The following is a 14,597-nucleotide window of genomic DNA, read 5'->3' on the forward strand; positions in this document are numbered from 1 at the left end:
TGACCCGGGGGGAACTGGGATTGGGGGGTGCATTGGGATGGGGGTCACCTGGGGGGGAGTGGGACTGGGGGGTGCACTGGGATGGGGGTCACCCGGGGGGGGACTGGGACTGGGGGGTGCATTGGGATGGGGTTGTTGGAGGTATGGGAAAAAAGGAGATTAGGGTATTATTCAGTCTTTCACAGGTGGTTAACAAAACAAGGCCTTGAAGGAAGGAGCAAGACAACACTCTAAGGCAACCAGATAAGGAAGTTCCCAAATAAACCTGAAGAGAACAAAAACAGTTGATAAACAGGACAGAACTACTTGAACGACGGGTGAACTATCCTAATTAGCAGAATAAAAAACCCACCTACAAGCAGGGAAGCCCCCTGCTGATCAAAGCCCCTTCCCCATAGAGCCCGCGTAGTAGAAAAAGAGGATACTGTGATTTTTAAATGAAAATGAGACCTAACAGAACCAATAAGAATATGGATGACTTAATGTAGTTGTAAATTATACTGATAACGGTTGCTTAAACTGTATAAAGTGTAAGCTGTGTAGTAATCAGGTGTGCTAGCTTTGTGGGATTACCACCTAGCACCCATCTCTGCGCAGAAATGAATTAAACAAATATCTCGACTCTGTGTGGTTTAGGCTCATTGCACACCAGGTGGAAGAACCCTTCTTTGGGACAACAGGGTCACCCGGGGGGAACCGGGACTGGGGGGCGCACTGGGATGGAGGGCATACTGGGGAATACACTGGGATGGGGGGCACCCTGGGGAGACTGGGACTGGGGGGTGCACTGGGATGGGGGGGGCACCCTGGGGGGACTAGGACTGGGGGGTGCACTGGGATGGAGGGCATACTGGGGGGTACACTGGGGAGACTGGGACTGGGGAATACACTGGGATGGGGTCACCTGGGGGGAACTGGGACTGAGGAATACACTGCGATGGGGGGCACCCTGGGGGGAGTGGGATTGGGGGGTACACTGCGATGGGGTCACCCGGGGGGAACTGGGATTGGGGGGTACACTGGGATGGGGGGACTGGGACTAGGGGGACTGGAACTGGAGGCTACACTGGACAGGGATGGGGGCACACTGGGTTGGGGGAGTCGGGGGTACGCTGGGATGGGGGGACTGGGACAGCATACTGGAGCTAGGGTGGTGCCTGGGGCTGGGGGGGGACACGGGGACAGTTAGGCACACGCTGGGTTAGGGGTTCAGGGGGGAAACAGCACACGCGGGAGCCCAGACCCCACGGCGGCCGGCCCCGGGCGGGCAGGGGGCACAGGGGGCCTCGGCACCGGCCCGCGCGTCCCCAAGGGCGCCCGAAAGGAGGAACAAAAGTGTCCGCTTCCCACCACTGATGTGCGTTTTCACACCCGCCTCCCAAAAGCTGGGATGCCCTCTCGCGGGCTGAAACACACCCCACGGCAAGCCGGGGATCGCACCCGGAAAGGAGCCGCCGGGCACCCACGTCCAGGGCGAGAAACAGCCGGGGAGGCTGCTGGCTGCTGCCAAAAGGGATGTGCTCCACCCCGGGGGCGCCCGAGGCCGCCCGCCTTCCCGCTGGGCTTTGAAACCCCTGGAGAAGTCCAGCTGGCTGGAAAGGACCCTGTTACCCTCCCAGCAGCAGGAAAAGCCGAAGCCTGCCGGTCCCCGCGCAGACCCGGCAAGCACGTCCCCCCAGAGGACGCCCCGACGGGCTGCTCCAGATTTGTCCTGCCTGACCCCAAAAAGAGCAAGCGCCGGCGGGGCAGCGGGAGCAGAGCTTACCGTACACCAGGTGCTCCTCCAAGAGCACGGCGCTGGCTGCGGGAGCTCCAGCCACCCCCTTCCCCGGGGGTCCGTCCTCCCCTCGCTCGCCGCAGACGCTGCGTCTTTGCAGCAGGGCTCCGCTGGGCTCTTATCTCGACGCCTAGCCGAAGATGCCACGGCCGGGTCCGGCGGGGCAACGGGGCGCCCCGCATCGCCCCAGAGCTGCCGGGAGGCAGCCGGCACAGCCAAGGACAAGGCGCCCGGCGCCCGCTGCCCCAGCCCGGCGGCGTTTCGGGGAGCTCCTGTCCCAGCCCCTGCCTGCAGAGGCACCACGCTGGAGCACCCCGGCTCCCGGGGATGTTGCACCCGAAACCGGATGCAAAACTGTGAGGAAGCAGGCAGGCTGTGTTTCATTGCGCACGATCACCACTGAATGCTTCAAGGCAATCAGCCGAGGCATTTTTATTCTGTTGAAAAGCGTTACAGGCAGACAGAGAGAGGAGATGCACCAGCAAACCTGTATGGCAAAGAGCTTGGCCGTGGCCCCTTTGAAAACACACCGGCGGTAGGGGGCTTGGGAAGGAAAGCGGATGGCAAAAGTCCGCGCTGGGCGCAGGGGAGAGTCCTGGGGAAACCCTGGGTAGGCGGCAGGCAGGCGCCGCGGCCCCGGCAGCGCTCCAGCGCCCGCTGCGCCTGTCTCAGACGAACGGCAAAATCAGGCGCTGTCTGCTCAAAAGCGACAGTTGAGTTGCTTTTCTCATGGGGCTGATGTTAAGGTTATTACAACAAATCCTCGCGCTGCTGCTGTGTGTTCGCTTCCAGCCTCTGGCTCAGCGCAAAGCAGGGAGCAGCTTGCTTTCAGGCTCTGCGCTAACCCAGGGCACCTCAAGCCTGCACCTGCAACACCCCCGGCACGCCGCTTTTTGCAGGCCTAACAACTGACACCAACTTTTTTCCCCATTACTAACAAGCTTCTGTTAATGGCATCAGTATCTTGGCTAACGGGATTCAAAGCACCAGAGGATTCACCCAGGGTGGTGATGTGGCGCTGAGCGGCGGCCCTGCGTCCCCTCCCTCCGTGCTGGGTGTAACCCACCCAGCCCTGCAGACGCCCGCTTCCCGGGACGGCGGGCAGCCTAGACTCAGCGCTATTTCTGCAGTATCGCTGGCGGCCCCAGGCTCGGACAAAAGGCACCCCGCGCTCCTGTCTGACACCGCGCAGGAGCCCGAAGAGCCTGGACGAGGCTGGGGAGCGGCTGGACGTGAAGAGGGGGAGGCTGCGGCACGCGAGCGGCCGTCCCGGCAGCCGCCGGCAGGTGCACAGGCTCCGACCAGCTCTCGACCCGGCTGCTTGGTTTGGGCCATGCCTGGAAACGGGGGAGATTTATCTCCTGCGGCCGATGCGGGCCATCAGCTCTGCGTTGGCGGCCGCCTTGGCTTGCAGCTCCTTCTCTCTGGCCAGGTCTATCAGGATTTTCAGTATATGGGTGGGGACGTCCAGTGACAGGGACACCTTTGTCACGCCACTGCTCTTTCTCCCCACAGCAGGTTGCTTGGCATCCGGCGTCGTCAGCCAGGGTAACGTCTTTCTTGCTGATCCCTCCAGAAGCGGCAGGTTCGTCTGGTCTTGCTGAGACCCTTCCCCCGAGCCAAGGTCACTTCTCGTTTTGGAGAGATCCTCAGGAGCCGACAGCGTCGGCGTCTCGCTAGTCCCCGTGGTTTCCTGCCCCGTCGGGTTGCCTCCGTCCCCAGCTCGGGAAAAGCCTGTTCCCACGTGGCGCGTAGCCTGGAGCCTCTCCTGCCCCAGCCCCTTCCAGGCTCTCGCTGGAGACCACAGGACCACCAGGAAGGCCAGAAGCACCTTGCAGCGGCGCGCGGTCGGGAGCGCCTGCCGGGGAACACAGAGCCCGTGTCGGGAATAACCCCCGCGTTCGTCCCCGCGCACGGTACGGCTCGCCTGAAATACACAGCGCTGGCGGTGGCAGCGGGGTGAGGAGGCCACGGGCTGGCCGTGTGCGCTGAGCTGGGCCCAGCCTCAGCGCCTGCCTCTCCGCCCGGGCTCCTGCCCCGACCCTGGCGTCGGATGCTGGCTGCCGTCGCCCGCGCCGTGCCCCGCTGCGCCCGGCGCTAGCTCCCGGACCGGACCGGACCGGCGTGACCAAAGCTCGCCCGGCCCGTCAGGACGGGGCGCCGGCCCCCCGCGGCCCCCCGCCGGCCCGCGCCTCGCTGGGCGCGCAGCGCAGCGCGGACAGCGAACAACAAAGCAAGGCCTTGAAGGAAGGAGCGAGACGCCGCCGCGAGCCAGCCAGATAAGGGAGTACCCAAATAAGCCCGAAGAGAACAAAACCAGCTGATTAACAGGAGCGAAGGACTTGAACTGCCGGTGACCTCTCCCAATTAGCATGGGAAGGAGCCCACCCAGGAGCAGGGAAGCCCCCTGCCAGCCGAAGCCCCTTCCCCCCGGAGAACGCGCAGCAGAAAACGAGGCCACTGCCGCTTTAAAGGAAGCCGAGCCCCAGCGGAGCCAGTGGGGACGAGGTGACGACTGCAGCTGTACAACCTACTGATAACTGTTGCTCGACCTGTATAAAGCGTCGGCTGTGCAGTAACCGGGTGTGCCAGCTTTGCGGAGTTGCCACCTAGCACCCATCTCTGTGCGGGAACGCTTTAAACATCTCGACTCTTGCGCGTGTTTTGGGGCTCGTTGCACACCGGGTGACCGAACCCTTCTTTCGGGACCACATCGTTGGGCGCCCAGGTGGGACAGCCCTAAAGCGGCGGCCGGATCGCCTCGCCGTGCCGGCGGCGGCGGACGGGCGCCCGGCGCGCCCCGCTGCTCCCGGGGACTCCTCCGGGTCTCGTGCTGCGTCGGGGCGGTGAGCGGCTCAGCGCTCGCGGAGATATTTGTACGAGGGTGAAGGGGGGGAGAACTCCTGGATTGGTAAGTGTCACCTTTTTTGTGTGTGCGCGTGTCGGTTGTCACCGCGGAATAAGCAGCGGGTCCGCGCATGGACGCCAGAGCCGAGCGCTGACCCAAGGTGGGTTTCGGTTCCTTGTCGCGCGACGCGGGGCGGCCGGAGCCGAGCTCACGCGGGGTGCACCCAGCCAGGGGCACAAGTACAAATATGGGCTCAAACCAATCCACGACTGCCCCTCCCGGCAGCCCTTTGGGGTGTATTCTGAAAAACTGGGGAAAGTTTGGAGGCGATCCGATGACTAAAGAAAAGATGAAAAGATACTGTAATCAGTGGTGGCCATATTACAAATTGGATGATGGTGAGGTCTGGCCAGAGAATGGGTCGGTAAACTACAACACTATATTACAGTTGATGTTGTTTTGCCATCGGACGGGAAAGTGGGATGAAGTGCCTTATGTTGATGCCTTTATGACTCTGCACAGAGAGCCTGATGCTAGCCGGGTGTGTAAGCTAACAGCTGGCTCCGTGATATACGCGGCTACCGGCAAAAAGGAGAGCGGTTGTAGGGGATGTGGGGAGAGAAAAAGTGCAGGGGAAGAAGAACAGGAGGATGTACAGTTACTGGTCCCAGCAGCCCCACCGCCATACAGAGATGATACCGAACAGCCCCCAGGTGCTTCTGGCTCACCATCGGGCAACGAAAATGTTAGTCCTGTTTCCAGTCGGACCGGAGGACATGCCCAGCGGGCTGTTCCAGCTGCCTCGAGACAAGCGGTGGGGCCAGGAGGACGGTCAGTTTTTGTGCATGTTCCCTTCACTACCTCAGACCTGTTGAATTTGAAACAGTCTGTTGGATCATATAGAGAAAACCCTGAAAAGATGCACCACTTGCTAGAAACTATAATGCTAACACATAATCCCAACTGGGGAGATGTACAGACTTTGTTTAACACATTTTTCACACTAGAGGAAAAGAGAATGGTTGTTGAAAAAGCCAGAGAAGAGGGGGGGAAGAGGAATAATAGGCAGGATGACTCTGAGACTTTTCTGCCCACTAAAAAGGACCCGGAGTGGGATCCTAATGTAGGGGGAGACAGAGCTCAATTGAAGCAGTATCAGCAATTGATACTATACGGGGTTCGACATGGAGTGCCTAAACCAAAGAATGTGTCTAAACTTTATGAAGTGAGGCAGGGTTGGAAGGAAAATCCATCAGCCTTTTACGAAAGGTTGTGTGAAGTAGCTAGAAAATGGACTGATTGGAATCCGGATGATGAGGCAAACCAGAGGATGTTCAATACGTTGTTTATTTGGCAGTCGGCCCAGGATATAAGAAAAAAGTTACAAAAAGTTGATGGAGCAGGAGGAATGTCAATTTCTCAACTGATAGAAATAGCATATAAAGTGTACAACAACAGGGATGAGAAAGAAAGAAAAGAGAAGCAGAATAGAATAAAGTTGCAAGCATCTCTGTTAGCAGCGGCAATACATGGGAATAATATTAGAGGGAGAGACAGGAGAAGAGGCAGGGGGAGAAGGGGACAAGGTGGAACGATGAGGAGAAGAGACTCACAAAAACAAACTCCGTTGGGGCCAAATCAATGTGCGATCTGTAAACAGGAGGGACACTGGAAGAAGGAATGCCCGAATCAAAAGAGGGTAAGAAGGCAGGATCAGGTGGGAGAGACTAACCTCATTATGTTAGAAGATTCAGACTGAAGGGGACCGGGGGAAAACATTGAAGTTTCCCCAGCTGATCCCCTGGTTCCAGTTAAGCTGGGGAACGACACCATAGATTTTCTAATTGACAATGGGGCCACTCATTCAGTAGTTAATAGTTGTAAAGGACTTCTAAGTATAGTAACTATACCTATTGTTGGGGCAACGGGGAAAAAGAACATTAAGGCCATTTTTACAACCAATGGAATGTGCAGTTGGGGACACCAAATTAACTCCTGCGTTTCTATATATGCCAGAATGCCTCCTCCCTCTGTTGGGACGAGACTTACTATGCAAATTAAACGCACAAGTAACTTTCTCTGAGAATGCTGTGCAGCTCTCCACATCCCACCTGAAGCTGCCTGGAAGGCCCAGATCTGCCTGCTGACAGACAGGACGTCACGAGAATCCGAGAATATCCCCCGCACTGTACTAGATGCGGTAATTCCACTGGTGTGGGCTTCTAAGAAACCAGGAAGAGCAAAAAACATAAGTCCAATTAAAATGGAACTAAAAGAGGGAGCGAAACCGGTAAGGGTGCATCAGTACCCCATTAGGGTAGAAGCTCATAAAGGCCTCGAACCCCTGATAAATACCTTTATACCGTATGGACTGCTTAAAGAATGTCGATCTGAATATAATACACTGATTTTACCAGCAAAAAAGCCCCATTCCCAGGAATACCAACTAGTTCCGGACTTGAGGGCTATTAATCAAATAGCCAAAGATACACATCCCACGGTGTCTAACCCTTATACCCTATTAGCATCTGTACCCAAGAGCAATGCCTATTTCACAGTATTAGACTTAAAGGACGCCTTCTTCTGCATTCCAGTGGATGAGCAAAGTCAAACTCTTTTCGCCTCAGAATGGGAGAATCCGGTCACTGGAAGGAAAGGACAATTGTGTTGGACTGTTCTTCCCCAGGGATTTAAAAATAGTCCTGCTTTGTTCAGTGAGGTTTTGGCCAAAGAATTAGAACAGTGGCAAAATGACAAAGATGGTGTTACTCTTTTGCAGTATGTGGATGACATCTTAATTGGAGCCAATACTGAACAAGCTTGTACGGAAGCAACAATAAGCCTGCTAAACTTTCTGGAACTGGCCAGATACGGGGTCTTGAAAAAGAAGGCCCAAATTGCAAGAGAGGAAGTCTGCTATCTTGGGTATGATATATCAAAAGGACAATGGGCACTGTGGGGGGAAAGAAAGGAGGCTATATTCCAAATAGCAGTACCAAAAACCAAAAAGCTGCTAAGAGGGTTTCTGGGAATGGCCGGGTTCTGCCAGATATGGATTCCCAATTTTGGACTTATAGCCAAACCCTTATATGCAGCCACCAAGGGCCCGGGAGAGCTGCTGCAATGGACTCCAGAATGTCAAAAAAGCTTTGATGAAATTAAAAAGAAATTGATAGAGGCCCCAGCCTTAGGCCTCCCTGATTTCACAGAATCACAGAATCACAGAATCGTTTAGGTTGGAAGGGACCTCTGGAGATCATCTAGTCCAACCTCCCTGTTCAAGCAGGGTCACCTAGAGCATATTGCCCAGGATCACATCCAGACGGGTTTTGAATATCTCCAGCGAAGGAGACTCCACTACCTCTCTGGGCAACCTGTTCCAGGGCTCTGTCACCCTCACAATGAAGAAGTTTTTTCTCAGGTTCAGATGGAACTTCCTGTGGTTTAGTTTCTGCCCATTGCCTCTTGTCCTGTTGCTGGGCACCACGGAGAAGAGGCTGGCCTCATCCTCTTGACACACCCCCTTCAGATACTTGTACACGTTGATGAGATCGCCTCTCAGTCTTCTCTTCTCCAGGCTGAACAGGCCCAGCTCTTGCAGTCTTTCTTCCTAGGAGAGGTGCTCCAGCCCTCTAATCATCTTGGTAGCCCTCCGCTGGACTCTCTCCAGGAGTGCCATGTCTCTCTTGTACTGGGGAGCCCAGAACTGGACACAGTACTCCAGGGGAGGCCTCCCCAGGGCTGAGGAGAGGGGCAGGATCACCTCCCTCGACCTGCTGGCAACACTCTGCCTAAGGCAACCCAGGAGACCATTGGCCTTCTTGGCCACAAGGGCACACTGCTGGCTCATGTTTAACTTGTTGTCCACCAGCACTCCCAGGTCCTTCTCGGCAGAGCTACTTTCCAGCAGGTCAGCCCCCAGCCTGTACTGGTGCATGGGATTATTTCTCCCTAGGGGCAGGACCTTGCACTTGCCTTTGTTGAACTTCATGAGGTTCCTCTCCGCCCATCTCTCCAGCCTGTCCAGGTCCCTCTGAATGGCAGCACAGTCTTCTGGTGTGTTAGCCTCTCCCCCCAGTTTAGTATCATAAGCAAACTTGCTGAGGATGCACTCTGTCCCTTCCTCCAGGTCATTGGTGAATATATTGAACAAGACTGGACCCAGGACTGACCCCTAGGGGACACCACTAGCCACAGGCCTCCAACTTGACTCTGCACCATTCACCACAACCCTCTGAGCTCGGCCATCCAGCCAGTTAACCTGGCAGGTTTAGCAAAACCTTTCCAGTTGTATAAACATGAGAAACAACAGGTGGCTTCTGGTGTAATGACTCAGACCCTTGGAAGTTGGAAAAGGCCAGTAGCTTATTTTTCAAAACAATTGGATGAAGTGAGCAAAGGATGGCCAGCCTGTCTCCGAGCTGTAGCCGCTACTGCTTTATTAATTCAAGAGGCTCGGAAGCTCACCTTGGGACAACCAATAGCAGTATTAGTCCCACAGGCAGTGGTGGCTATTTTGAATCAAAAGGGTCACCATTGGATTTCCCCAAACCGACTAGCCAAATACCAAGCCACACTGCTAGATCAAGAAGACGTTACCCTAAGTGTGGTATCAACTCTTAACCCTGCCACTTTGTTACCAATGGCAGAACAAGAACCTTTACGACAGGATTGTTTAGCAACTCTTTAACAGGTATACGCCAGCAGGCCGGATTTAAAAGACGAGCCATTGAAAAATGCAGATTTGGAACTGTTTACAGATGGTAGCAGTTCTATGCAAAATGGGGAAAGGAAGGCTGGATATGCAGTGGTAACTCTCTGGGAAGAAATAGAAGCTAAAGCCTTACCCCAAAACACATCAGCATAAAAAGCAGAAATCATTGCTCTTACTAGAACCCTTGAGATTGGAAAGGGTCAGAGGGTTAATATTTATACTGACTCTAAATATGCCTGCGGAGTCGTACATGCTCATGGAGCTATCTGGAAGGAACGTGGGCTGTTGAACTCCCCGGGAGTAGTATAAAATATGGACAAGAGATTTTAAAATGACTACAGGCCATACTAGAACCAAAGGAAGTAGCAATAATTCACTGCAGAGCCCATCAAAAAGGACAAGAAGAAATAATTCGAGGCAACAGGTTGGCTGACCAAGCTGCAAAAAGAGCAGCTATGCATAAATCAGTGATAGGTGCCCTCAAACCTAGCAGGGAACTGGATTTAAAATCTCCACAATATTCGGGAAAAGAAAATCAATTGGCAGAAAAATTAAGGTGTACGAAGAGTGAAGAAGGATGGTGGCTAACTCCAAACCAACAAGTGTTAACCACATCTAGGATGATGGACGTTCTCCTTAAAAAGTTGCATGAAGAAACACATATGGGACCAGTGTCAAGAGATACACCATAGGACTGAAAATGCAAACAAATGCAGATATAATGGTAAGAAAATGCCAAACTTGCTGCGTGAACAACCCTAAAATTCAGAAGAAACCAGCAACGGGTGAAGTAAGAGGGGGATAACTCCTGGAGAATACTGGCAAATAGATTTCTCTGAATTGCCAAAATGTGGACAATATAAATATTTACTTGTGCTAGTGGATACATTTTCTGGATGGCCTAAGGCTTTCCCTTGTCGCAACAATAGGGCTAGGGAAGTAATTAGGATCTTATTGAAGGAAATAATCCCCAGATTCGGAGTTCCCGAGGGCATATCCTGGGACGAAGGGCCTCACTTTGTTTCAGAACTAGTTCAGGGAGTATCCAAATTCCTCCAAATACAATGGGACCTGCATACCCCTTGGAGACTGCAGTCTAGTAGAAAGGTAGAAAAAAATGAATCAAACTATTAAAAGACGAATCTCTAAATTCTGTCAAGAAACCCAACTTAAATGGGTAGATAGTCTACCAATTGCTTTGATGAGAATTAGGATCACTCTATGAGCAAGGGAAGGGGTAAATCAATTTGAAATATTGTACAGAAAACCATATCCTGTTAATAAGACAGGAAATGGGAGTGATCGAATGCATACCAAAGGTGAGGGAATCCTCAAAGACTATTTGCTGTCTTTTTCGCGGGTGTTATCCTCTTTACACAGGTATCTCAATCAGCAAGCTCCACTTCCTTTAGACTCTCCAGTACATAATATTTCAAGCCTGGAGACCTGATTTACGTCCAGACCTGGGAGGATGAACCATTAAAAGACAAGTGGAAAGGACCTTATCTTGTGCTCCTAACTACATACACTGCGGTGGAAGTGGAAGGGATCGGCTCCTGGATCCATTACACGAGAGTAAAAAAAGCTGCTCGAGAAGGACAAAGGACATCTGCACAAACGGGAGCGCTGAAGTTAAGACTCTCTAGGAACTGCACAGGTTAACGGATTGCACTTGGAATTCTGAACTTGGGTACACTGAGTCAGAGTGCCCAGAAGGACTGTTACTGTCTGGTTGTGGGTTGGCAATATTGTTGCCTGTAGTCGCAAGATTTATTTATGAGAATACTGATCTTTTCAATCTGAACCACAATGTTTAGAGGACTATGGATGAGAACACTCTTAATCTTACTATGTTCGCCTATTAGTAATACTAATCTGATCTTACAATTTATACAATCTTTTGGGAAAATGCATAATGTAACTCAGATCACTGCTTGTTTGCTGACTCCAAAGTCTGGAGTCACCAGTACCTTGGGGAATGCCCACAACTAACTTAACATCAATGTGGGAACGTATGTGGAAAAATGTACCTGATAGTACCATAACATGGTATAACAAAGAAGGGAAATATATTCTGAAGTGGACATGAATTGGGATGGAGGAACTAAATTCTCAGTTGCGGGCCACCTCCAAGATGGCTTTACAAAATCGCTTGGTCTTAGATTTACTTTTATTACATGAACACGGAGTCTGTGGCTATTTAGACTTCAGAAATGACAGTTGCTGTGTTCATATCCCTAACATCACCAAAAATCTGGATAAAGAACTTGATCGAATGAAACAAGTGGCAAAAACTAGCCGTGATCTGAGGAGCAGTGTGGAAAGCAGGTGGTTAAATAAAATATTCATGGGATGGGACTCTCTTTAACAGGTCAGTTACAGAGTTTACTTCAAACCTTGATTATGCTTGCAATACCAATTATAGTAGTTTGCATAATCTTTGAATGTATCAAGGGTATAATCATCCGAGCTGCAACGTCACGATCCTCACGTATAACGATAACTAAAAGCCTCCCTATTAAAATTAGAGAAGAATTCCAACAGGATATACGCCAATGGGAAGAAACCATCGAGCGGGTTTTTTTTTTAAGCCTTCTAAAGACAGAGATTTCTGACAAAAAAGACACTAAATGAGGATTATTTGAAATAGTTAATTATTAATCTAAGTCTCAAAGGGGGGGAACTGTTGGAGGTCTGGGAAAAAGGAGAGCGGGGCGTTCGCTCTTGCACAGACAGTGAACAAAACAAGGCCCTGAAGGAAAGAGCGAGACAACACCACGAAGCCCCTTCCCCCCGGAGCACGCGCAGCAGAAAACGAGGCTACTGTGACTCTAAACGAAGCCGAGCCCCAGCGGAGCCAGTGGGGACGAGGTGACCGACTGCAGCTGTACAACCTACTGATAACTGTTGCTCGACCTGTATAAAGCATCGGCTGTGCAGTAACCGGGTGTGCCAGCTTTGCGGAGTTGCCACCTAGCACCCATCTCCGCGCGGGAATGATTTAAACAAATATCTCGACTCTGTGTGTTTTGGGGCTCGTTGCACACCGGGTGACCGAACCCTTCTTTCGGGACAGCAGCAGGAGCCAGCCCGTGCCTGACTGCCTCCTACTGAATCAGGTGCCCAGGAGCATTTGAGATACCTGGAAAGGGAGAAATGAAAAGCATCCAACCTCCTGCAACCCCTGTCCCAGGTAAAGCCAGCGGGAAAGGAGCACGCTTCCCCAGAACGGTCAGCCGGAGGCGTTTTAGCTAAGAGGGCAATAGAAAAGCATCCAACCCTCCGCAAACCGTTTCCCACCAGAAAGTACCGCTGAAGGGTGCGATCTCACCATTTCCAGCAGGATCCTTGTCCCTCAGGTGTTCTGCCTGCGAATACACCAGCAATCAGCGGTGCTCCCACGGCTGAGGGGCCGGGAGCTGCCCCGCTCGGCGCGGGGCGCTGGCTCTTATGCTGCCCCCAGCTCCACCTCCTGCTCCTCCGGCCACTCGCAGCGGGAGGGGGCAGGGATACACGGAGGGAGATGTTATTAATACATTTTGCCTAATAGCAGATGAAATCATCCCGGGATGTGAGGATGTGGGTGGCTATTTGCCCTCTCGCAGCATCATTAGCTGAATTTGGAGGGTATTCCGGGAACTTGGTGTGGCTCAGACATAATTATTTCATGTCTGACTTTTGAGATGATTTTCTCCATCTAATTGAGCCTTCCTGCTCCTGCCAGCCTTGCTTAATCATTTAAGGAAGGGAGAAAACACACATGCAAATCGCTGCTGGCCAGCATCTGTGACACTTCTGGAGGCGTGAGCGGCAGCCGCCGCACTGGCAAGCCGGACGAGATTCGCTAACGTTTCCCCATGCCAGTTGGGGGCCTGATGGGTTGCCGGGCCCTGGCCGGCCGGGGGATGTTACTGGATGTTGCTGGCTTGCAGCGTGGTTGTACTTAGACCAACCAGGACACCACCTGGTTGTACCCAGTCCAACCACAAAGATCCAACCCAGTCCCGTCTGGCCCAGCCCCTCCACCCATTGCCCAGCGCAGGGGGGAGCCTGTAGGTTTTGCTCTGAGGGGGGCCCTACCTGGAAGGGCTTTTGCTTCAAAGCACCCCTCTATCTCCCCCCTTAAGCCCGTGGGAGCAGCTGGGAGACCCCTCCGCCAGCCCCCAGGGGCGCTCAGCCCAGGCAGGCACCTTCCTGAGATGAGCTGGCAGGTCCTCAGCCCGGACGGCCACCCCCACGGTCCCCACGGCTGGCCCCACCAAAGAGCCGCGTGGCGACGCTGCCCCCCAGCCGGGCCAGCGGCTCCTCTCTTCGCTGCGTGGCCGCAGGCTCACCCGTTGCTGCGCCCGCGGCCTCGCGGCCCTCCCCAGCGAGAGCGGAGAGAAGGCCGGCTCTGTTCCTCCTCCCGCAGACGGAGGGGAACTCGCCCCCAGGCCTGCCAGAGCAGCCAAAATTAGCCCGAGGCGCTGATTCACCCGGTGGCTCCCGCAGCACCGCGACGCCCCGTGCTGCCACGTCACGCCGCAGCCTCCAGCCCGGCCGCGGCCGCAACCCGGGTGCCGTCAGCAAGAGCCAGGGCACGCGGCCGGGACGGGGCGGCGGGGGGAACGACCCCCAGCCTGCGCCAGAGGCAGGACGTGGGCACGAGGACATCCTGGCCGGCACCCGCCGCCGCAGGGCAGGAGGGCGGCTTGGCTCAACGGGCTTCGCTGGCCCGAAATCCCGGGGGCAGGAGCTGCGGCGCGCCAAGAAGCACGGCCTTTCTCTGTGAGCACGGCTTTAATACCACAGCCCCTTCTGCATTCATACACATATACATTCGCTGTATACAGATATACACACAGAGCAGCAGTACGTACAGATGCCCTATATACACCCCCGGCAGGGGGTTTCTGGCGGCGCGCAGCCCGCCCTCCCCAGCCGCGCTCTCTGGCCCCGCAAATGCTCGCTGGGCGAGGGGGGACACGGCCCCGGCTCTGCGGCTGGGCGAAGGCAGAGGCTGCGAACCCCCCGGAGCAAACGTTGCTTTCGCAAAGCGTTTGAGAGCAAGCGTAGGAGAGCAGGAACCGCCTCTAACATAGCACCAGCTCCAGGGTTTCCCTGATGGGCCCGGGGGTGCAGCCCAGCACCCCTGATTAAAGACAGATGTGTTGCTGGCAGGTGTGCGAGGCAGAGGGTAGAGCATGGAGAAAGCCTCCAGCCTTTCTGTAGGTTTTTGCCAAGCCATCGCACCCACAAAAGGTGAACTGGGTCCCAGA

Source organism: Struthio camelus, chromosome 14 (genome assembly GCF_040807025.1).
Source record: "Struthio camelus isolate bStrCam1 chromosome 14, bStrCam1.hap1, whole genome shotgun sequence".
NCBI lineage: Eukaryota > Metazoa > Chordata > Aves > Struthioniformes > Struthionidae > Struthio > Struthio camelus.